We start from the raw sequence: 26,016 nt of genomic DNA, 5'->3' as shown, positions 1-26,016 counted from the left end.
GGAGACATGCTCGTAACCGTTTTCTCTGTTAGTTTTGAGGTCGAGCCTAGCGGCAGCTCTGCGACGCATGCTGTATTAGGGTATGTGCTGGAAGCCCAGCCCACTCTCCACGTCATTGTGTCATTGGCTTGTTTCATTGTCCTTTGAACATCCTGGCTTTTGAATCGTACATAGGGTTGTTAGTCCCGTCTTGGTACTGCCTTGTCTGCATTTATAACCGTCCATAACGGCTGGACCTTTTACTTGGCTCGTTACACAGTGTCAGTTATTTAGTGGGTGAGCACTATTTTCTTGAATGGCCTTTCCTTATTCCAGTGCGGTCCGCTTTATTTTAGCCATTCCACTGCTTTATTTAATTAATTTGCAGCCCGGTCTGCATCAGTTCAATGTAGCACCTGCAAACAAGCATTTGCAATGGAACAGGTCTCGCATTTACGTGAGTTTCAGCTATTGGCATTGTAAATGACAATGCATTTTATTTATCGTTTGGTTTCTGAAACATAAATACAACACATTGTCATTCATAGTTTAAACTCGCGTAAATGTGAGGCCTATTGCAATGCAAATGCTTGTTAAGTAATGTTACCAAAGCTCCTTTTTTCCTACATAGAGGTCGTTCTCATGTTCTGTCACTTGGTGATGCTATGCTCTCTTTTTGAACTGTAGTTCCAGGAGGTTGTGCCTTCAGATTTCTTTCTTCTTTCCTCAACTTTCTCCCTCTCACATTCCTTAACTCTACCCCTTTTCCTCTATCCTCTATCGTTTTGTTAATTATTTTATTCTCTCCGCCAAGCTTCCCTTTTCAATTTTTTTGTGGTGCCCTCCTTTCTCTTAATTCTGCCTCCCTCTAGATTTGTCTACTTACCTCTTTTTGTCACTGTGATTCACAATGGTTTCCACATTTATTTCGTTATAGACTTTAAAAATATATATTTTTGTCCCCGTTATTGTTTGTTTGTATTATTTTAGACAATGCTGTATTTGTATACATTTTAATTTCCCCCAATTCATTTTTTGATTATTTGGACTTTCAAAAATGTTCATTATTTTGTTTTCCTATGAATGCGCACACTACAGTAATTATGTAACTCATTTGAAAACTAGACTATCTGCTTTGCCCATAGGCTCTTTCCTTACATTAGACTAATCTTCCTACAAATAAAACGCAGGATTAACTCTCGATCAAAGACACTTGCTGCTTTCTACACCCCTCTGCTTCACTCCATGCTTACGTGCAACCACAAGTTTGCAACAAAACAATTGAAGCACCACTTTAAGCCTCCCACACCTCCCCATCTCTTGCCACTGAGGCCACACTATAAACCCACACTCTTTCAACTACACACAGCAAACTCAGTAGCCTGTTAACCAACCACATAGAAGCTCTTGAGGCCTCACCAGAGTATGCAAGGCTGGACAAATGCTACAATACAATGTAAAGAGAAGATTTTATATGTTGCTAGTCTGTATTATCTGCAAACCACCTTAGGCACCCACTGGTACCAAATGGTGGGTTCCTAAATGCATAGATATGCATGTTTATCTTACATACTGGTGTTTTGACATGTTGGATGGGTGTGGTCTTTTTGTCACTCTGTATCACTATTTACATTTGAAGACTGTTCACCTGTCTTTTTGGAGTTTCCAAGAGATGGTGCCCTTAGTCCCAGTTTGGTTTAGGCATGATGTTTTTTGTAGGGTCAGCCACACCTAAATACCAGAATTTAGCATTAAATGCTTATCTTTTGTTTGTTGTTTACATTAGATATTCAGCGCCTAGTCACCCCAAGGTATAAGTATGCTCTCTAAATCTCACTTTCATTTAATTTCATATTGTCAGGGGGTAGATACAAGGAGATCTCCTTTGCCTCGTTCAAGGAACTTAAGTAAATATGTTAGTTTTCTGATGGAACTCTGACTTCAGCTCAGTGCATGGAACAGATGGATTTCCTCAAAAAGGCAAAGCTAGCAGACCAAAAATGTATAAGGCGTTATTGGTCAGTATCCACGGGCTATAGAACAAGATCTGAAGCACACTAGAGGAATTAGATACAAACCAGTGATCAGGAACACAGGGGACTAGATTCAGAATCAGCATTTCAGGAGCAAATTTCAAGCATGAAATTGGCATGACTGATTGAACGCAAACAACAGTTGATGGACAGAATGCAGAACAATGTCATACATTCACCCCAGTACAGAGATCTGGGCCTAAATCCATCGTTTTTTTGCACTCCACACCACCCCAGTTCAGACATGGCCATATGCAAATCAGCCTTAACCCTGTGCCTCATGGGAACAGTCCAGCCCGAACTGCCAAGCCATGTCTTTCCTGGACCGGAATCAAGCATCCTAGGACCGGTTTCTGGCTATCAGCCGTCTTCAGCCAGGATAGCTTGACTCCAGTGGTGTGGAGAGCATGGGACTCCCGTCTGAGCATACCCATCCCACTCGGGGTAACAAATGCAAACAACAGTTGATGGACAGAATGCAGAACAATGTCATACATTCACCCCAGTACAGAGATCTGGGCCTAAATCCATCATTTTTTTGCACTCCACGCCACCCCAGTTCAGACATGGCCATATGCAAATCAGCCTTAACCCTGTGCCTCATGGGAACAGTCCAGCCCGAACTGCCAAGCCATGTCTTTCCTGGACCGGAATCAGAATCAGCATTTCAGGAGCAAATTTCAAGCATGAAGTTGGCATGACTGATTGAACACCAGACGTGGTGATAAGCTCAAGAAGTACCCCCTTATTTATAGCGGCAGCAAAACACCCTTCATGTCTTTCTGTCCATTAACAATTTTTTACTTAACTGAGTAATCGCCATGATGAACTGGGCAGTCCTGATCTAAGAGCGTGTAATGACCATCTTAGAATGGGTTAATACCAAAGAATGGCTATCATTTTAGCCAGCCCTTCCCATGGAGTACAAATGACTGTCAAGAACCCTAATCATCTGCTTCTGAAAATATATTTCGAGTCCCACAAGATGCCAGCAAGTTCAAAAATACCTGCTATAGGTAAGAATCACTACAGCCTTTATTTCCTTATGACAGAGCTAGAGCTGCTGTTTGCTTCATGCATGTTGGCATTCACAGCCACATGTGTATGTTACACTCTGCTTTTCCTGTAATTGAGATATATATATCTGTGGCCTTCTACGCAGTAACAAGCAAAACCCCAAACCATTCTATAGGACAAATACCATAACATTGGTATTTTAGATGATAATGCTTTGTTCTTACTCTACGGTACTCACCTGGTATAACTGTGTTATATGTATTCATTATTGTTTGAAACTGTATCAGTGTAAAGCTCTCTGCTGCCAATGCATTTTTTACATGTGATATCGAACTGATAAACTAACTCATTGGGACCAGGTGGGACAGTGAGTCTGGGCTTGTAATATTTGTCTTGCCTGAAGCTAAGTGTTTGTGCTCATGGACAAGAAATATTTTTGTTTATTTTATCCACTGAACATCTAGACTCTACATTATAGAGCACGCGGTGCGTCCATTGGGGCGTTGGGGCGTAGCCCCACTAAGCCACATGGACGTACGCATGCTAAGCAGGCAAAATACAATTGCATTTGCCAATGCTCCTCACCTTGACCTTCCGTCCACGACTCCTTCCTCACCTCACGCGTCACGCCGTTGAAGCCTGGGGGTGGGGGCGGCTGGGCTGGGCTGGGCTGCGGCAGCTTGTTTGAGTGGCACAGGGCTATGACCAGCCCAAGCATGCGCGGCGCACAGGCTTCCACCTTTACAAGGGATCCAAGGGTGCTGCTTCATGCCGCCAGGGACGCGGCAGACCCCGGGTCTAAATGGGTATTCAGGGCGAATACTAACTGTGCCCCCATAGCCAATCCTGGCGCTGCATGCAGCGCCAGGATTGTCTGGTCCTCCGCGCACCTCCATTATTGGGTGCCACGCGTGGGTGGTAGCATGCACTACACAGTATGGCCAATCACTGTGTGACTTTAGTGAAGCCATGCAGTAGCGATTGGCCATGGCTGCCTATCTGTGTGTTTGTGTGTCCGGTGATGTCCCAGGCACAGTGCAGCTCACGTCACCGGCACACACAGTCACGCTAGACCTTGTGCTGGTGCGTGTAGTGAGTTTAGTGACTGTTTTCTGAGTCTGACTGCTGGCTGGCTTCGTCACGTCGTCACTGTGACCACCTCACCTGCGCTGCCTGCTGTTTCTTCTGGTCGTGTGTCAGGTATGTTCATATGTTGGTGTGCAACATTTTATTTATCACTCGGGTAGTGGTACACGGCTGGCCTGTAGGGCTCGCGCCCACCATCCAGTGCCTCCCTGGTGAAATCTCTCTCTATGATCTTCACACTTTGGGACTCACCGGTTGTAGAATTCGCAAAATAATGTTTCGAAACCAGGGCCCACCCAGCTGCAGAGAAGCCTCTTGCCCTCGTGCCCGGCATGAGGAAGAGAAAGAGTGCGAGCCTTGGTTTCCTCGGGGCGCGAAGAAGGACAAGGGCCAGCGCTGATGGGTCATAGGATGATACCAATGGGATGTGTACCGTAGAAAATAGTCTTTTAATTTTCAGGGGAGGTGTGGGGGTGTCGTCCGCGCCTGCATCAATCATCATCATTAGGCTTGAGGGCCTGGCCCCCCAGGGCCCTCTCATGTTGAAGGATCTCCCTTCCCCTTCCTGACTGGGGGCTGTGCTGCCTCCACACTGGTGTCTTGCGCAGCCTAATTCCCGGCTCGCGCCTCTTATGATGATAAAACTCGTGTCAGTGCGAAACGGAACATTAGGAGGAGGCCTGGAAAACTGACTATGAGGCCTGCGAGACGAGTGCCAGAGCCCCTTCTGGAAACGGAAACGGGAAGAAAGGAAGGGAAGAGAAGGAGAGCTAAGGAGGGGAGAAGTCAGGAGGGTAGGGAGGGAGGCGAAAAGAGAGAAGAGTAGAGAGAGGAGAATTGAGGGGAGGGGAGGAGAGGAGGGTAGTGGGAAGGGTAGAGAAGGGGAGAAGAGTACATGAAGGAAGTGAAGGTAAGGAGAGGAGGGGCGGGCTGGGCTGGGGAGGGTGACCGGCAGAGGAGGAGAGGAGAAGAGGGGGAGGGGAGGGGATGGGAGAGGAGGGGAGAGGAAAGGAGGAAGGAAGAGAGAAGGTAGGATGGAAAGCCAAGGACAGAAAGAAGGGCAGGTTGAGCAGAGAATGAAGGGAGAGATGGAGGAATTAAGGCACCCACTTCTACAGTCTTTAAATATTACCATTCTACATACTGTGGTAATTACTGTGCAGTAATACTTGTGTACCTGTCATTACAGATTCATGGCCAATCACTGTGTGACTTCAGTGAAGCCATGCAGTAGTGATTGGCCATGGCTGTGTGTGTGGTGACGTGCCAGGCGCAGCACAGCCCACGTCACCTGCGCACACAGTCACACTAGACCCCGTGCTGGTGCGTGTAGTGTGTTAGTGACTGCTGGCAATTGCTTTATTAGCCTTCCTGCTTTCCCAAATTTGCTTGAAAGTGCACCATTTTTCTTCTCTTTTTTCAAATTTTTCTCATATGGTGGTTCGGGCTCACGGCGCAGTATGCCAATCATTTTACGCCCTACCACTTTCAAATGTCACCAGTCGCCCCTGAGTGCACAGTGCCACTGCATGGAGAAATCAGAGAAGTCCTTAGAGGCATAGCATATTGTATCTAAATGTACAAACTATTGCAACTCATCTATAGATATATGATGCTTAATGTAAAGGCTTTAATGTTGGTTTCTGTATGTGTATAATGTAGGCTCTAAATTAAGCTTTGGGATTTACACAGAGATTATTATCAATTTAGTTAGGCTAACAGATTTAGTTGAAACAACCATATTCTCCCAAACCTTCAATTAACGGTTTTAAAAAACATATTTTACCCGCAAGCAATATCTCTAAAAGAATGTATGAAAGATTGGTGTTTGTATGCTCTTAAAATAAAATAGATCTTGAAAATTACCAGCAATATGAAAAATAGCTGACAAAGTTTGCAGAGAGATTGCTATCCTGATTTGTAATTTATGACAAAAATTAGCATTTTGCTAGGGCAACATTCAGTAAATTGTGTGTAGAATACATGCCATTATTTTTTAGATTTAGTTACAGAGATTAAGAGTAAAATGGCGAACAATATGTAACAACTGTAATACTTTGGAACTGGCTAGCCTTTGTAGACTTCACCAAGCTCTACAATGTAAATTAGTAGTTATTAATAAAGTACATGGTCAGTTTTCACATTTTTGTCAAATGAGGTGTGAGGTACAAGCGATAGATTATTTTGCCCAAGATTAAACAATGTAGCCAAGTGGAAGAGGTAGGATTATGTGTGCTGGAAGGATGCGTTTATAGTAACATTTTGTAAAATCAACTGAAAGTATCAGAGCAAATGTGTTCCCTCTGCCAGAGCAATTCACAGGACCCTTCCTTACAAACTGAGGTAACAGAGAAAGCAGTGGCATAACTAGATCACCAGCATATCCAGAACTTTGATGTAATCAGTACGCTGGCAAAATGAGTGCACCTTTTCATATTTAGAACCTACCATAGTTTAAAATGTTGGTGTAAAGGGAGATCCTAAGCAAACAGAACAAGTGCAGGGCTTGCCATACTGTATGTAGGTCTTTATTGTCAAGCTCTGTTACAATCCAAGCAATGGCATAATTAAACTCATCGGTTTCTGGGCTTCAGCAGTGTTAATTGGAATCTTTTTATCTCTGGTATCCTGTGGCCATCTTATTAGTAGACCCACAATTTAGCACCAAGTACGCCCTTTTACCACTAGACCATCAACATAATGAGGCAAGTAAGTCCAAGGCTTACTCAGTGAGGTAGTGTGGTTTAGAGAATCAGAACAAAGTAGAGAATGCAATAGCATTAGAAAATAAATGTCCTGCCAAGGGTTTTACTTTAAAAGTTAACTATGTTGTGTGAAAATACTTTTTTTGTGTGGTCACCTTAATTTTCTGCTGACTGGTATTGGTGGGTTTTAAACTTCTCATACTCAGGCCATGCCATCCAGGCCCAATATACATGCTCTGACCCTTAAAATATGATTAAAATGTCTAACTCCTATTGGGCCTACTTAATTTTCAAGTAAGGCAATAGTATATGGTGTAGGAAGGGCACAGGTCATCTGTGGACTGTATCACATATTGTGCCATCCACTTGGCTGACAAAGGAAACATGTCAGGCCTACCCGAGCAGCTTGCAAGCATAACTTTAGTTTGGAGCAAGTAATAGGTATAATTCAAACACTGTTATTACATTTTCTAAAAAAATCAATTTCAACAATGTAGTCCGATTTTTAATAAATAGGAGAAATGGCTTTTAAAAAGTTGGACTTTGTCTGAACTTCAAGTAATTCTATTAGCATCAGCCTTCCATGAGCTGGCCTATCAACTCTTCCCCTTAATGAGTTGTGAAAATAGCTCACAGAGCAGAAAAAAATGACTTAGACTTTTTATAGTGTGAGGTATGTGAGACATATCAGCTCAGGAAAGGCAGCTGAGGACATTTCAGGAACATCATTAACTTGAAAGGAACAAGGGTGAGGCAAACCTAGTAATAATTCAGTGTAAATAGAGACCTGAGGAAAAAAGCCTTTTGTTTCCTGGGCTCTCTATAGCCAGTTTGGCATCACCCAGTGTAAGGGGATCTGGTCCCAGAACCAGTTTGGCGTAGCTGAGGGGGAGAGGACTGCTCATTTCCATAAACTCACACCTGACTGAATACAAGCCATCTCAAAGGACAGAACGATTTCTGGAGTTTACTTGAATAGTGCATTGTGGGTTAGTTTGTAGTAAGGCAAAAAGGGTGTGCTGCAAAAGTGGGAAGATTTGCGCTTTAAACTTGGTCCTCATTGGCTAGGGAGTGTCTAGGAGTCAACCCCTTGCTAATAATCCTACAAATCCTACAAACGTGGCACTCCACCCACAATACCATCAGAATACTCTCTGGTTCTGTTGAAGAAACGAAGAATACCGGACTTGCTGTTTGAGACCTGTGTGGAGACCTAAAGGGCTGGACCAGCTCCCAATTGTACGCAGGATACAGAAATAGACTCATAGGGTCAGTTGGCTAGCCTCCTATGTAGCTACAAGGACACGGCAAGCTTCAAGAAGCTTTTTTCCTGAAATGCTCAGCTGAACAGGAGAAACTAGACCTGGACTGGCCCCTGCTGGTGACCTCTGTTGGAGTGAGTCCTGGGCCTAGGTGCTGTCCCTGCGATCTTGGGAGCCTTAGAAGGAACTAACAGAGGCTTCTCCAGAAAGTCTGAAAAGTTGAGACTCGGAGAAGTTTTGTATTTTCAAAACCACTGGCGTGTCAGTGGCACCTTGCAACAGTGATATTCAAATTCAAAGGGACTTCTTCAGGTACAGCTTCAGGCGTACCCTCCTGGAGGATTTTCAGCTCCATAAAAAGACAGAATCCAATGGTAGACATCTTAACTAGACAAACGCATGTAAAGTATAAGCATGGCATGAGAAATTCAACAACTGTAAAATTTGATTTCTCCTACTTTGAAATGTACATGCCAAAACCAGCAGCTTCATCAGGACATCATCCAAAGGCTATCCAGCTTTCAGGAGACTTACTCGATATAGCCTACATCCTTGCCCCACTGGAGGATTTCGACTTCCATTTCAGAGTCTAAGTCAGAAGATAAAGTCTTTTAGTAGGACGACCTGTTTGGTGTATTTGACCCCAGCTCTGCCTGAAATCACACCTAGGTCCAGGTCACCCATGAACAGTGACTACTGATTGGCGCTTTAATTTTTCTTGGCTCCTTTTGCCTGAAGTCTTTAAAATGTCATATCTCTTGTTGCTCTTCTGGTATTTTTGTCATTATGTTGTAATTTTACTAATTACATCTTTCATTATTTTCAGAAATTGGTTGTGTTTTTTTTTATTGTGTTGTGACTTTGTAACTGTTTTAGTTGTACATATTTTCTGTAAATTAAGCCTGTCCTCTCTGCGTCATTTCTACCAGATAGGTAAGCCCAGGTTTAAATTATTGAAACTGTATGTTACCTTAACAGTTTTGTGACCTTATTCCTGAGGTGGACTCCCATCCATCCACCCCAATTAATAATCCACTTTCTAACATACTAAAATGTACACATTGGTTAAGTAATACATACAAAATTATAAATATCCATGAAGAAAAACAAGGCAATGTGACATAGAAGTTTCAAGGTAGAGTATTCCCTGTCTATTGTTTTTGACACAGAGCCTTCACAATATAGAGACTGTATTTACTGTATTTATTACAAAAGCATTTTCAAAATATCCAACCCACTGCGTACTGGATTTGTCATAGAGTTCTTCCCTGCTCAAAGATCTGCAGATTGAGTTTATTGGGCATATTTAACTGTGTCCCTGCACACAGTGTCTGTTTCCATGGAAGAAAAGAGGTAATGGTTTTAACTTTTTTCATGTATAGCCAAGCGGACTTCAAATACCCTCAGCCCCTTCTAATTCATGGGTACACATGCATACCAACAAAGGCTCAGAGCGGTGGAGTGGGAGGTTGTGGTCACAGGCAAGGAAGCTGTCCTCTGGTTACATACTGCACAAACAGGATAGAGTATTCACCAAAGCTTCCCCTGCCGGACCTAGGCTAGCACCTGTCTTCAGGTTATACTTCAGGCGCAAAACAATGCTCCCAGGAAAGGACAGTAGAGGCCCCAGCTAAACAAATGCCAATCCTCTGGATGATGGTGGTTATAAGGGCAGAGCTGGAGACCAGCTGGTGAACTAGAGTTGTACACCTGTTACCACACACTGGAATAAAAAAAATGGTTGCACTAATTTAATGCTGTATCCTTTGTTGAGCTTTGATCTGTGAAACTGCCAAATGTGTTAAACTTTTCCAGTGCTGCGTGTGCTTTCCCGGTCGGGGGTGGGGTGGATGCAGAGGGGCAAAAACGATCTTTCATGAGGCAGCATTTTTAAATGAAATGTCTTTGTAACCCCTACACAGTTTCGCACTAGGTCTACGGGGTTGTAGCGGGGTGGTGCGACCCTCTACACTGGACATGGACTACGGGACTCCCCCCGGGGGCTCTTACCATCCCCACCCTATTTGTTCCTTGTTACAGAACGAATTCCCGCTGTTGACTTCGATATCGCCACCTCCGGGGAACAGGAGGAACCGTGGCCCTTTAACTGGAGATCTGGAGACGAGTGGGCGGGGCTCCCTGTGGAGGAGGCAGCGTTAAATGCGGAAGCCGGAAGAGAGGAGGTGTGCTTGTACACCGGGAGAGGCGAGAGTTAGAGAGTAGAGTCGGAAGAAGAGCGTGGTGACGAGAGGAGGAAAAGACCGGAGGAAGATTCGAGGAGAGCGGAAGCCGTAACATCAACAGAGGAAACGCCAGGAGGCCAACGTTCCCACGAGCCGCCCTGCCACACGCCCGGGGGAGGTGTGTGGCTAAATCAGGTACGGAGACGAGTTGTGGGTTGGGTCGGGAGGAAGGGCAGTTCAGCCGAGTGATTGGGATCCCCCCGTCCCGGTGTACCCTTACCCCTGAGCACTACTCCCCTCACAGCACCAGAGCATTTGAGTGTTGCACTTCGGGAACATCCTCACTCCTTTTCCCCTCAACCTCACGAGTATCGGACATTACACTGACCCCCTTCCTTCTTTGTGTTTTCCCTTGCGAGAGGCGCCACGGACGAGGATCAGACTCTAGCGAGGAGGAGACCCGAGGGGCTACGCCGAACTGATCCATCTAAACCGAGAGCCCGTCAGAGGAGCCAAAGCCGATCCCCCAGACGGACCCTGTTCCCTAGGAAGGCCTGTACGGACTATTTGTATGCTGAAATAAAGCCCTCTCTTAGAAAAACCCGTCTCCTGCCCATTCCTCACTCCCCCGAGATAGCGGATCCCGTAACAGGGGTCTTGAACAGCAACGCCTTGCCTACAACCCCTCTGTAAATTTCTATGCCAGGAAGGAGGACTGAATAGGTTTGATGTTCTGGTGGGGGCTAATGGAGGTACACACCCATTGTGAGGGAGTGACATGGTTCACTTCAGAGGCCTTTGTAGAGCTAATCCACTCCCTTGTCCGCACACAGAGATTTATGGTAATAAGTGGCTACTGTCCATGGTATGGTTTTCCTTATGGCAAATCTTCTTGAAAACTCTCAACAAATAGGTGGATCCTTCCATCAAGGAAGATTCAAGTAGCATTTCCACCAAAATCAAGGTCTCATGCTTCCAGTGGCGGCTCACAGAGGTAATGCTGTGGGGCAGGGAGGTGGGGCTGGGTGGGGGGTAGTGAAGTCCAACATACGACGGCAAATATTTATTTATTTATTTATGTTTACCTTTGCCGGCATATGTTGGACTCCACTACCCCCCATCCAGCCCCCACCCCACAGCATTACCTCTGCGAGCCGCCACTGCTTGCTTCCCTTGTATGGCTGTCATTAGTCCTCTGGCAACTAAGTTGATGTCTCCATAAAGCAGACTTTCATCTGGAGAATGCAGTCAATCAGTCCCCTTTCTTCAGCAGGCAGCACTTCTTTTGTCGGACATTCTATCACTCTCCTTGGAGGTTTGACTTCAGCCTAGAGAGCAGACATTAATCAAAGTTCCTAGCTCTGGCTCATAGTTGTTTTCTGTGACACATTGCTTTGTATCTCCTATCCTGGGTCATGAGAATTCAGGGCACACTGAACAGAGTGTCTGCCCTGTATGTATTCTCAGCCTGAAAGTATCTTGTTCACATTTTGGTGGTCTCCTCCCATCAGAGTTTGCAGGTGATGTTTTCAGGAACCCTATGAGGAGCTTGTTTGGGCCAGTGCATGAAATTATGGTTATTCCACATACACTGGTCCAGCGGCAATTAGCCTCTGTTGAGTTGTAGCAGGAAGAGATGGCTAAGCAGCTGGGAATACACTGATGCAGAACAGAAGGCTACATTATGAAGCAGAAGGGTGTGCCCTCACTCCAGCTATTGAAAATTGGCTATGTTGACACATCTTAGTGGAGAGGCGGGAAGGTTTCAGATCCTGCACTTGCAAAACAAAGAAGAGGCTAAGCCACTCCCACTCCCACTCTCCCAGGCTAAACAAACACGATTTGCCTCACCTCATCCCTCTACTTTAAGGAGACATTCACACAAAGAACTGCTTTGCCTTGTCAGATCACAAACACATAGGCTCCTTATATGCGCTATCTGACACATACAAAGTGTAAATGAACTCCCCACCCATGTCTCACTCGGTTGGTGTGAAGAGCCCAGTTGAGTGAGACAACATACCGTTTTACAGAAGAGGCCAGTAGGCCTCTCTTCCCTGAGGGTGATAAGCCCATGGTCAGTCTCGCTCAGCACCATGAGGGGTACACGTTGGATGCGCCCCCTGCCCTCATAGCCATGTTTTTGGCCTCAGTCTATTTGCAGAGGAGGCCTTCATTCAACACGTTTGATGTCATGTTTACTGAAGCGAAAACCTAAAACTCAGTGTAAATGTGTGATTTTTCCAGCAAATTTACCTATATTGGGGTAGGGGGGCAATCTTCCCAGAGTCATGCAAGGGACTTTTCCGTCTTAACTTAAGGTCTTATGTAGTTAGAGACTGGTGTTACCAGAGCACTGATGAAATAATTGCCATAATGTTACCTTACTGCCCTCCCAAATCCGACAAGTAGATTATGTATAAATGTGCACACCAATGCAATTAACTACAACGATTTGCTTTTAATAACTGACAATCAGAACCCATTATAGTTGATTAAGTTAGAAAATGCAATTTCTTTAACTTTTGCAGCAAAATATTTGAGAGTCAAAATTTCAGCTCTTAAACTTCTGGTCTTTACCTGCTGATAAAAGTTGTTTCTACATACTTGCACATTTATTTAATCGATTGCCCAGTCTCTATTTCATCAATTATTATAACAATTGTTGTTTTATCCCTCAGAAAATTGTCTTCATAATCTTTTTTCCCCAAATTAAATGTTATGATCCTATTTGACTAGACGACGATTGTGTGAAACAGGCCTGATAAAATGGGAAGCTGGCATTCTGTTGAGGAAGACCTGATAGACTATATGATAGTGGTCGCAATTATGCCTTTTTCAGACTATGTCTCAGTTATAGATACAATCTCCAAAGCAGGAACCATGGATTAATGCAATATATCGGCCTCCAGGAGACCAGGGTATTTCCAGGTTAGGAGATTAAAAAGAATAGAGGCCTGCTTTTTTCAAAATAATCAGAAAAGAGTATGTAAACCTGGTATTGACAAGTATTAGGCAGAGAAGAATCCAGCTTTCTTCCTGAGACATTGCTTCCTGTGCACAGGTGCATATATCCCTAGAGGAATGCTATCTGTTTTTTGGAGCAAGCAAGACTTATCAGCTCGTTTGGGAATGTCAAAACTAAGACAGAGAGTAACCTTCTCGAAGCATAGAACAAAAGGCTTGTTGTTCAAGTAAGGTATGCTGACTAGAGACCACTTTGAGAAACTTGCATACACAATTTGGGTGCTAAGATAGCTTAGCTACGGGCTAGAAAGGACAGGCTAAACACAGACTCTTCCCAACATTCAATGCAATTAATTACTGAAACACCATCACAATGTTGCAATACTTTTTAATATTTTGTTCATTACGTTTTCATTGCCAATATTGTTGGTTTCTATAGTTACATCTATTCAGATTATCTTCACTTGATGAGAACATCAATTTCAATAAAGTCTTTAAAATGTTACTATGTATTTTTTGTGTTTGTCCGTCCTTGGTGAAAGGAGTTTCAGAGCTCACTAACAAACAAACACTCCTTGCAAGACTGATTGCTGTCCAAACCATATCATCCTCATGTAATGCACAGGTAGTTTGTGTTAAGTTGGGCCTGAGCCTGTGATTTAGCCAGATGGTCTAGGAAATCTAAAACTGGGCCGTAGTTTCTTCAAACCACTGAAAATGTGTCATTACTCAACAAATAAATAAGTAAACCCATGTCCGTGTTGGTCACATCCCCTCGTCAGTTAAAAGTGTTCCACTTTTTGCTTTTTAGCACTTTTAGCGTTATTTTAACTGAAACCTTTCAACCTGCATATCTCCGGTTCTATCAAAATTTACTCCAGTTTTCAAACTTTGTGTGGAAATTTTCTTGTGTTGTGTTTTCATGTTATTACTGTTTGAAGTGTTGCACAAATACATTACACATTGCCTCTAAGTTAAGCCTGACTGCTCTGTGCCAAGCTACCAGGTGGTGGAGCACAAGATAATTTGGGGTTAGCTTCTGACTTCACCCGACAACGATTGTGGTTGCTGCTTTAGTGGGGTTTCACTCCCCAACCCCAACCAGCATCCCTATTTCCTACAATGAGGTTTAAGGAGAGAGTGAAGGAAACAACGTCTGTATTTTATCCCTTATTTCCTTTACAGTCAGCTGCCTCGATATACCACAGTTCCTCCATTTTGAGTCTTACAGAAGGCCTTAAACTAGTCTCCGGCTCTTCCATAATCATTATTATCCATGAATCTTCTGAGGAAGTGGTGATTCCGGATGCTGTGCTAAAAAACTACCAAGTCTATCATCCTTTGCTCACCTTTTTTATTACCTACTCTGGAGTAGAGATCTTTCTTCTTATAGATGTCTCAGAATCAGGTTGCCGCTTTAAGCTATCACCTATTGCTGCTTCAGTTGTACAAATTTACCTTGCGGTCTGTGCAGGACCTAGATTCAACGATTTTCAAATTGTTGAGCATCCAGGGATGGCTAAAGAAATACCCACTCTGCCTTTCTGAACCATCTGCTGGAGACCTGACTGGTAAGTGAAATGAAACTCCTCCCAGTGTAGCATCTCTGTATTTACACCCAGCTCTGAAATGGAGGAACGGCTAGAGAATGTACTAGCTAAAGAGAGATGGATCATTTTCACTTCCACCCACAAGCTTCCTGGAAGGCAACATTTCAGACTGTGACCCAGAAATAATTGCCTCAATCTTCAAATGCCTGCCCTTGATTGATTTTTAAGATCATTATATCTCTAGAAATCAGAGTACAAGTGGGAGAGTCTCTTAGGAGCTACATAATAGCTCCTTTGCTGGCTAAGAAGGAGCTCATGAGGGACAACTTTGTCCTTTAACATTGCTATGCGGGATTTGGCACAAATAAATTCAAACAAGGCCATGCTGTACATTCTTTTAGCAAAGGTTCACAGCCCACTGGAAGGTCCCCTGTACAACCGAGAGTTTGTGGGTTCATGTACTGCTTAGTGAAGTCATTGGTAGTGGCATATGCATTTCAGAAAGAGGAGACACTGCTAAAACCTCCATTCCACTGTGCATCCAGAAAACTCTGAAAAGCAGTTAGTTCATAACCCTTAACCAGAACTATGAAAAGCAATTAGTTTATATAACCTCAAATCTGAAAAGCATTTATTTTGTCTTCAGTGTAAAACTTGTGTGAGAGAGAGAGAGAAAGAGAGGTACAAAAGGTACATCTCCTACCTTTTACTTACACAGCACCGTGTTGTTAGGGCTAACTAGGGCCTACCTTACGGGTGACTGATATGTAATAAGAGGGGAGTTTAAGGCTTGGCAAGTGGTTGGAAATTAGCAAAACCAAAGGGAATGATGGACGGAGTGTTGAACATTGCAAACACTCACCCCAGTCAACTGATCCAGGTTTAATCCATCATCATTCTTTAGCTCATTCCGCCACCCCAGTTCAGACATGGCCATATGCAAATCAGTCTGACCCTGTGCCTCATGGGAACAGTCCAGCCCGAACTGCCAAGCCATGTCTTCCCTGGACCAGAAAAAAGCATCCTGGGACCGGTTTCTGGTTCATAACCCTCATCAGCCAGGCTATCTTGAATCCAGTGGCCAAGTGAGCAAGGGACCCACGTCTGGGCATACCCTGCAAACTTAGGGTGAAATTAGCAAAACCAAAGGGGATGAAGTGGTTGGAAATGCCAAGTTGAGGTGGGAGTAAACTGCGTCCGCAGGGACTGCAGTGGCAGGCCTGATTCTGGTTTGAAATGCTACTTCTGTGGGTTGCACAATCAGTGCTGCAGGCCCACTAGTAGTATTTGGTTCACAGTTCCTGGGTATATGATATGCCACTAAATTAGGGACTTCTAAGTTAACCAAATATACCACTCATGGATAAACCAATTGTCATCATAATTTAGATAAGAGCACGTGCACTTAGGCTCAGGTCAGCAGTGGTAAAGTGCTCAGAGTCCTGAAGCCAGCAAAAACTAATTAAAAAACAAGAGGCCAGAAAGCAAAAAGTCAGGCGAAAAAGATGCCAGATCTAACACTGTTGTTGTCATTTGTTTTAATAGTTTTACTTTTTGAATTATGTTGTAAAATGAATAAGGTATTTTATTCTCTATGGACTATATATATATATATATATATATATTCACTGAAAAAACCATAGGTTAGAGACCATATATAGTTAGGAATTAGCATTTAAAAAACCTTGAAAATTCACTGAAAAAACCATAGGTTATAGACCATATATAGTTAGGGCTTAGCATTTAAAAAACCTTATTTTACTCACACAAAACCATTGAAATTCCATATATAGTTAGTTGCACTAACTATATATCGCGCACCCGCAATCCACTGCTGATGATGTCACATATTACATCATTCATGACATGGTCAGTGACATCACTGATGACATCACTGATGACATCTCAAATGACATCACTGATGACATCACTGATGACATCTCAAATGACATCACTGATGACATCATCTAGTGTCTGTGTGTTTTTGTAAAGTTTAAATATGTTTTACATATTGAAGAATGAGTGGATGTATGGAAGACTGAGTGTGTGTGTGGCTGGCTGGGAGGTGTGTGACTCTGTGCATATCAATGTGTACTTGTATCAGTGATTGTATAAGAGAGTAAGTATGTGTTAGTATATGTGTGAAAAGTATGGTGTTCTGTGTTTAACTGTATAGATGAGGAAATCGAAGTGTGATTGATTCTTCACAGGACTGACTAGGTGTAGGAGTGCATATGATAGTGTTGTAATAATGAGTGACTGTATGTATGAGTGATTGTATGGGTGAATAAGTGAATGTGTGTGTAGACGTAGGAATCAGTGAGTGCGTATGTAGTAACTGGTATTGGTGTGTCATGATGTCATCAGTGATGTCATTTGAGATGTCATCAGTGATGTCATTTGAGATGTCATCAGTGATGTCATCAGTGATGTCACTGAAGTATGGTGTTCTGTTTTTAACTGTATAGATGAGGAAATGGAAGTGTGATTGATTCTTTACAGGACTGACTAGGTGTGTGAGTAACTCCATGGATGAGTGGCAGTGTGTGAGTGTCTGCATAGGTGTATGAGTGCATATGATAGTGTTGTAATAATGAGTGACTGTATGTATGAGTGATTGTATGGGTGAATGAGTGAATGTGTGTGTAGACGTAGGAATCAGTGAGTGCGTATGTAGTAACTGGTATTGGTGTGTCATGATGCCATCAGTGATGTCATTTGAGATGTCATCAGTGATGTCATTTGAGATGTCATCAGTGATGTCACTGACCATGTCATGAATGATGTAATATGTGACATCATCAGCAGTGGATTGCGGGTGCGCGATATATAGTTAGTGCAACTAACTATATATGGAATTTCAATGGTTTTGTGTGAGTAAAATAAGGTTTTTTAAATGCTAAGCCCTAACTATATATGGTCTATAACCTATGGTTTTTTCAGTGAATTTTCAAGGTTTTTTAAATGCTAATTCCTAACTATATATGGTCTCTAACCTATGGTTTTTTCAGTGAATTTCAATGGTTTTTTAATAGCAAATATCATAAGCTGTCGAATGTCAAGTACGTGGTAAGTAAAAACATTTTCGTGTTTATGCACACTGATCTGCTTTGAATGCTGCCCCCCTCCCCCTCATTTCTATTAGGAGTACTCTCTCTTTGCAGATAGTGAAGGGTAGTTAACGCAGGCCTTTGCCCCCGTTGTAATCCGTCGTGCCTGCTTCTCTCTCCATTTGATTGATTGTTATCCAAGCATTTACTGTTTTAGAATTGGTTCTCTTTGGTTCATTCTCTATTTACAAACAAGCACAGAGTCGCAATACTCTGTTTAGTCTTTGCAGATAGCGAAAAATCGTGTAAAAAAACAAAAGGAATCGAGCAAAATCAGTAGGCCACTAATGGGATTTCTTTTTGACCTCGCTAAAATAGAAACATTAGGAACAACCCCTCATGACAAACACAAAACTATTGAGATGAACTGAACTCCACACCATGATGGCTGCAATACAGCTCGGCTCCGCCACCCACCCCGCCCAAAATAACAATAAACTCTATGCAAATATTACAAATATATACAACACACCAGCAAAGTAACAGGGTAAAACATTTTATTAAACAACTATTTACATAACTATTTTATACTTTTTGTTGCCCGATCCGGCTAGCTCAATCGATCGAGCATGAAACTCATGCACTCTGATGGTTCAAAGTTTTGAGGAGTGCTTGTAACACTGTCTGAAGCCTATTTGCACTTGCTTCAGCTTCACTATTGTCAAAGTAAAGTGGGGACTGTTTGAGGACGTGACTGCATTTGTGAACAATGTAATGCGGTGCCACCCTGAACCGCTTGACGGAGGCCCCCGAGGGACGGTGTGATGGCGCGGACTCGGAGGGGGCGCTTGGCTCCGGCTCCCTCCCCAAGTCGTGTTCTCCTGGTGTAGCCTGAGATCGCCCCCGACATAGGTGGCCGGCTCCCGGGATCAAGCGGAACTTTTTGCCTTTTGGTAACTCTTCCATTCTTGACCTTGTCCCACAATCCGTTTCACCTAAAGACACGCTGTAGTGGGGCGCCCCTTTACCATTTCAGTTGCCATTCCGCCAGCTTTTGCTACACTGTGCCTCTTCCGCTATTCAGCTGTTTACCGCCCGCTCTTTCGACTACAGCGTCTCGCTCGCCATGTAGTTGAGTTCCTCCCGCTCTTGCGGTGCAGCGATAGCCGGCTGCCACAGTACTCTCAAAATGGCGGCCGGCTCTTCAGATTTGGGCGTGGTCCACTAAAATTGCCCTGCGACACCTTGGAACTCGGACGCTTGTCTGCTAGAGATTGGGCTCCATTCTCGAAAGCGTCCCCTCAGCCTTGAAGATTCTACAAAAGTCTTGGGGGCCCCCGACTCCCGCAGGCTTCTGGTGGAGAGCGGCTAGCATTATTGCTCGTCGAATGGCCACGACGGAGCTACGAAATGGTGGTGCTCTCATGCTAACGCCAGCTTCAGTCTGAAACATCCAGAAACACTGTAGACTACCAATTCGATCAGTTCCGGTAGCGCCCCAACGTGACCCGGTAAAGAAGAACTAGCCCTCCCCTCTTTGACTGATGGTTCTTGTTGCCTGTCCCTTCTGTTGTCATTTAACAGAACTATTTAGCCTGCTGAAAGGGGTTGTGTTCCGACCGCTGGTTGGTGGAGACATTTTGACTATATTCTAGACCTGCGTTGTCGCGTAATGCGTCATATGACGCGCCGCGTTAGCGCATCCGGAAGTGATCCGGGGCGCGACGCGCAGCACGTAACGTAAGCATAACAGGTCATATGACTTGTTAATAAAACTTTTCAGTGGTTCATTTTACTTTTCTTATTCTAATGATGCTTTCGAACATTATTTTTTCTTAAATATATGTTATAATGTTCCAGGCTAATGTACTTTCCCGGAAAATTTACAACTGTCCTGCAAGTAAAATATATTCCTTTTTCGAGAAAAAGGGCGTTTCTTCGTCCCATGACGGAGCCGTTGAGCAAAAGAGGGTCGGCCTGCTGTCTTAGTCGCCGATACGCCGGAATATCAGATTCTTATCGATCACTTTATGTTGCAGGAGTAGAAAACACAACAGCCCTTGACCATTTATCTTTACTGCGTTCCTGCGTATTATACCTTTTACCCTTCATGTAATTGGACTGCTTTATTTCACTTGCCTTTTACTGATTCGAAAACAGTGACTATTATTAAAAACTTTACCAATGTATATACTACTACCATGTTTTCTTTTAAAAACCTTTATTGTGAAAATGTCATTATACAAATACGGGCCTATAACCACGTGGGCCGGCCACGGAGCAAACTGTAATCGTATATGATGAGTAGACATTTACACTGTAGAGGAACGTAACGGGCGGGCCATTAGGTTGCAAGAACTAAAGTGTCTAACAGTTGCGGAATCGGTGGACGTACATTTTATAATTAAAATACGACAGGGCCACTTACAATAAAATTATCTAGATATACATTTGCGGGCAAGTACCATGGGTGACGTTAATTCGAACTTTCAATAGTACAGTAATCAATAACACATCAGAACTTAATATCAATAGGGATATCGAAATATTCAATCTATTCTCGTCCCCGCCCGCCATGTGCTTCAAAACTGCATACGTATCTCGTGATATCAAGGTTGTGCAACCAGTACACAACAAGGAGTTACGAGTCCCATTTATTCCGGCGCCATTTTGGGCGAGGACGGGCAGGTCCAGGATATAGTCAAAATGTCTCTACCAACCATCGACTATGATGATGTTCATATGCTGTATTTATTAGAGTAACACTCATCTGTCCACATGAAATTAATTTGCCACAATCTAAACATGTCATTTTAATCTTTCCAAAGTTCTTCTAAATATTTGGGACCGTTTCCCTTGCCTCTGATGCTGTCAGTGCCACTTCTTTGATGAATGTACTGGCAGGTCGGGGGTTCTCCTCCAAATCTCTCTTTTATGCAGCACTATAATTAATCGGTGCCACCTCTCCATATGACGATGCATGGTATAGTTACCATAACTATATATTTTTTCGGTTCCTCTGGAGAGTACATCGTGGCAGATGAAGCGTGTAACGTACCGGGCATTTACCTTTTTTTGCATGTAGAGGAAAGGAAAAAAAATTCGAGCGTCCGAGTTCTAAGGTGTCCCAGGGCCATTTTAGTGGACCAGGCCCAAATCCAAAGAACAGGCCGCCATTTTGAGAGTCCTCTTGCAGCCGCCTGTCGCTGTAGCATCAAGAGCGGCCGAAACTCAGCTGAATGGCAACTGAAACGGTAAAGGGGCGCCCCACTACAGCAGACGAGCCGCCACCTAGGAAGGCCCGTTCACGCCGCCTCCCCCCCCCCCTTCGGGCACCCCACGCCGTTATTCGGAGCAGGATTGCAGGATGGCCACACCAGTACGGCAACTTGCTAGACACCACCTCGGTGCCTACCGAATCTCAGCGCCTTGTGGTGTCTTCTATTCAGAAAACATTGTTGTGCTGCCTTCGACCTATTCGCCGCAAGTGCGCACGCAACTCAGCTGCATAGCTTGCTAGACACCACCTCGGTGCTAACCGAATCTCAGCGCCTTGTGGTGTCTTCTATTCAAAAAATATTGTTGCGCTGCCTTTGGCCCCATTCGCACATCGGTCCGCTACTGACGCCATCTCACAGGCCAACGGGGCGCCCCACGCCGACTTTCAGCATTGTAGGATGGCCACACCAGTGCGACAACTTACTAGACACCACCTCGGTGCCATCCGGATCTTGGCATCTCAGCGCCTTGTGGTGTCTTCTATTCAGAAAATATTGTTGCGCTGCCTTTGGCCCCATTCGCACATCGGTCCGCTACTGACGCCATCTCACAGGCCAACGGGGCGCCCCACGCCGACTTTCAGCATTGTAGGATGGCCACACCAGTGCAACTTACTAGACACCACCTCGGTGCCATCCGGATCTTGGCATCTCAGCGCCTTGTGGTGTCTTCTATTCAGAAAATATTGTTGCGCTGCCTTTGGCCCCATTCGCACATCGGTCCGCTACTGACGCCATCTCACAGGCCAACGGGGCGCCCCACGCCGACTTTCAGCATTGTAGGATGGCCACACCAGTGCACCTTACTAGACACCACCTCGGTGCCATCCGGATCTTGGCATCTCAGCGCCTTGTGGTGTCTTCTATTCAGAAAATATTGTTGCGCTGCCTTTGGCCCCATTCGCACATCGGTCCGCTACTGCCGCCATCTCACAGGCCAACGGGGTGCCCCACGCCGACTTTCAGCATTGTAGGATGGCCACACCAGTGCGACAACTTGCTGGACACCACCTCGGTGCCATCCGGATCTTGGCATCTCAGCGCCTTGTGGTGTCTTCTATTCAGAAAATATTGTTGCGCTGCCTTTGGCCCCATTCGCACATCGGTCCGCTACTGCCGCCATCTCACAGGCCAACGGGGCGCCCCACGCCGACTTTCAGCATTGTAGGATGGCCACACCTGTGCGACAACTTGCTGGACACCACCTCGGTGCCATCCGGATCTTGGCGCGTTGTGCTGCCTTCGGCCTATTCGCACATCGGTCCGCTACTGACGCGAACTCACAGGCCAACGGGGCGCCCCACGCCGACTTTCAGCATTGTAGGATGGCCACACCAGTGCGACAACTTGCTGGACACCACCTCGGTGCCATCCGGATCTTGGCGCGTTGTGCTGCCTTCGGCCTATTCGCACATCGGTCCGCTACTGACGCCGCCTCACGTGCCAACGGATTTTCTACGCTTTTTATAACCTATGCCGCATAACAGGTCATGTGACTTGTTTATAAAACTTTTCATTGGTTCATTTTACTTTTGGTTTCCTAATGATGGAGGGCTTGATCATATGACCTAAAAATAACACTTTTCATTGGATGAAAACTATTTTTTTTTCCCAAACGATGAAAGCCCCACCTTGTTTCTGGATGTTTCAGACTGAAGCTGGCGTCAGCATGAAAGCACCACCATCTCGTGGCTCCGTCGTGGTCATTCCGCGAGCAATCATGGCAGCCGCTCCCCACCGGAAGCCTACAGGAGTCGGGGGCCCCCAAGACTTTTGTAGAATCCTCAAGGCGGAGGGGACGCTTTCGAGAATGGGGTCCAAGACCTAGCAGACAAGCGTCCGATTTCCAAGGTGTCCCAGGGCCATTTCAGTGGACCAGGCCCAAAAAGGAAAGAGCCTGCCGCCATTTTGAGAGTCCTGTGACAGCCGCCTATCGCTGCACCGCAAGAGTGGGCGCAACTCAGCTGAATTGCGGATTTTGACACAGTGGACCAAAAGCGGACGGAATAGCAACTGAAACGGTAAAGGGGCGCCCCACTACAGCAGACGAGGCTCCACCTGGGGAGGCCCGTTCACGCCGCCTCCCCACCCCCCCCGCCCGGGGCGCCCCACGCCGTTATTCGGAGGGCGGCAACTTACTGGACATCACCTTGGTGCCATCGTTCTGCTGCCTTGGAACTATTCGCACAACAGACCGCTACTGATGACCCACCACCCGCGACGCCCCACGCCGGATACCGAAATCAGTGCGGCACCCAGGCAACATCACCTGGGTGCCGTCCAGAAATCTGGACGTTATGCTGCCTTGGGACTATTCGCACAACCGACCGCTACTTCCTTCTTTTTCCCTAAAAATGTTTAAATGTTTTTACTGTTTTTGTTTTGTTGTATATATTTATAAGTTATTAAAGTTTTATAATCCTACTACTTTGTTGGAGTGCTATATATTTTTAATGTGACACATAATTGTAAAAACTTTGATGTACAAAGAGTCATCCCTGGAATCTTCCGCTTCAGGCTCGGTCCCCTCCCCAATCACAATACAGGATGGTTTTCAGATAGTAGGAACGCGTGTGGTGTGACGGATCTCATCGGGTGTGGGCCTTGATCTACTATAACTCCTTTGAAGAGGGGTAATTCTTTACAGCTGGGGCCATAAACTACATCTGCAGGGCTAGCTGATAGCCTGGGACCGGCCTGGACAATCGGACACAGAGGAAGAGGAGTGTCAGAGGGTGCGGTAGTGAATAGGGCGAAAGGGAGGTGTCGGGCGGGCACAGGGTGTGATTCTCAGGGAAGAGCAGCGCAGATGGGGGGAGGTTTATTGCCCATGCATAAGACAGAGAGCGGGGGTGACCAGTGCCTGGGGGAGATGCTTGCGAGGGTGGGGAGCCATGCTAAGGATCGACAGCGTGCAGAGAGTGGGTCTGGTCAAGTCATCTAAAATGGCTGCCGTGCACGACAAAAGTGTGGCATTTGAAAAAAGGCAAGATGGCGCAGACAATGTTTTTCAACACTTCCTGATTTCCTTCGAATCGAACGTTAACAGACGTTGGGGCATATTACCAAAGTTAAGCGATATTTACCCTAACGATGCTTAGCAACGAATTTTTTACCGCTAAGCATCGTCAGAAATTATCGCAGATAAACCTTGCTATTATCAAGGTTTATCGCAAATGCGATAAAAAACGGCCGCAATGCATTAATATCGCTGAAAAGTCAGCGATATTCATGCATTACCGAGCTAATGCTCTTAGCCATGTTATCCACCTCCCATTGGATAACATGGCTAAGAACTGCTCAGGGCAGGTGTTACTTTTTGGAGATATTCGCGCTTAGCGCGAATATCTCCAAAAGTTGGTAATAGGAGATAGCGATGTTAGCGACTGTTTCCAGTCGCTAACATCTTGGCATGCCCACTTTGCATGTCATTAGTGATAAATATCACTGACATGCAAAGTGGGGCCCAAGATAGTCGCTATCTCCTACTAGCGGTCGCTAACTGGTGTTAGCGACAGCTAGGTAATACGGAGATAATTTTATCTCCGCTTTCTTGGCTTTTAAAGCCAAAAAAGCGGAGATAAACCCCCTTGATAATATGCCCCGTTATCTCTCCCACACTACCGGTCCCCCTGGGCTTAAACGCCGAGATGGTAGGGACTGCATCCCGTGAAGATAGGCCGAGACGTCACTCAGCAGAAAAAAAAGTAAAAAAAAAGTCTATAAACATACAATAAGTTAAAAGTCAATCATTCTTCATTCCTTGTAGTACGCTCCCCAGTCCGCTTCCCGTTACGCTAACCGGGCGCACCCCATCCTACCGAGAGACAAGATGGCGGCCGCTACGGACTGTTTGGAATGTTTACAGACGCCGGAGAACCAATCAGCTTCGCTTCACAAAGCTCCGTAACGCGAAAAGTACGCGAACTGGAGCGCTGCCCGTTCCGCTGTTACAGATATATATCTTTTTTTGAACGTTAATTTCTCAAAATCCACTGGAGCACATATATTGAGACCTAGCAAAGGCACATCGGGCTACCAGTCCCTACAATTTTGCCAAGTTTCGAGCAAATCCATTCAGCCGTTCGATTATTATTATTTTTTTTTTTTTTGCCCCGCGGGGCCCTTTTAAAACCTCCACATCAAACCTAGGGGGTCAGGGAGGATCTACTATGCCCCCTTATGGTCATTTGCCCCTTCGCTTTGGCCTCCTCTTGTCTCTCGATCCTACCGAGAGACAAGATGGCGGCCGCTACGGACTGTTTGGAATGTTTACAGACGCCGGAGAACCAATCAGCTTCGCTTCACAAAGCTCCATAACGCGAAAAGTACGCGAACTGGAGCGCTGCCCGGTCCGCTGTTACAGATATATATCTTTTTTTGAACGTTAATTTCTCAAAATCCACTGGAGCACATATATTGAGACCTAGCAAAGGCACATCGGGCTACCAGTCCCTACAATTTTGCCAAGTTTCGTGCAAATCCATTCAGCCGTTCGGGCTAAAAGTGAGGCCAACCGCCCTATGGAAAACTCAATGTTAAAAACACGTTTTGGGACCCCCCTTTTTTCTCGGCCCCCCCTTGACAAAACCCCCCCAAATTTTCAGGGGCTACTCAGAAACAAAATGTTCCATTTTCCTGAAAATTTCAGCCAATTCCGTCCACAAACGCCAAAGTTATTAGACATAGAATTTTCAAAAATCCCATAGAGAAAAAATCCTAACTATATATACCTACTGGCGACCGCCAGTAGGTAATATATATATATATATATATATATATATATATATATATATATATATATATATATATATATATTGTTTATTTTATTGTTTCTCCCTTTTCCATAACTTCTATTTTTAGTGGTAACTAATATATGTTAAACTTTATATAGCAACCATTGTTT

At 44.8% G+C, this 26,016-nt stretch overlaps 1 protein-coding gene across 1 annotated transcript in view; it reads left to right on the top strand.

Moving 5' to 3' along the window:
* The window catches only part of CAMKMT (calmodulin-lysine N-methyltransferase), a 1,527,883-nt gene that overhangs the window by 405,021 nt on the left and 1,096,846 nt on the right, over positions 1–26,016 (top strand). The window lies entirely within an intron of this gene.

Source organism: Lissotriton helveticus, chromosome 6 (assembly GCF_964261635.1).
Source record: "Lissotriton helveticus chromosome 6, aLisHel1.1, whole genome shotgun sequence".
Taxonomy (NCBI): domain Eukaryota; kingdom Metazoa; phylum Chordata; class Amphibia; order Caudata; family Salamandridae; genus Lissotriton; species Lissotriton helveticus.
Note: the sequence above shows the minus strand (reverse complement) of the source record. Positions and strands in the feature narration are given on the sequence as shown.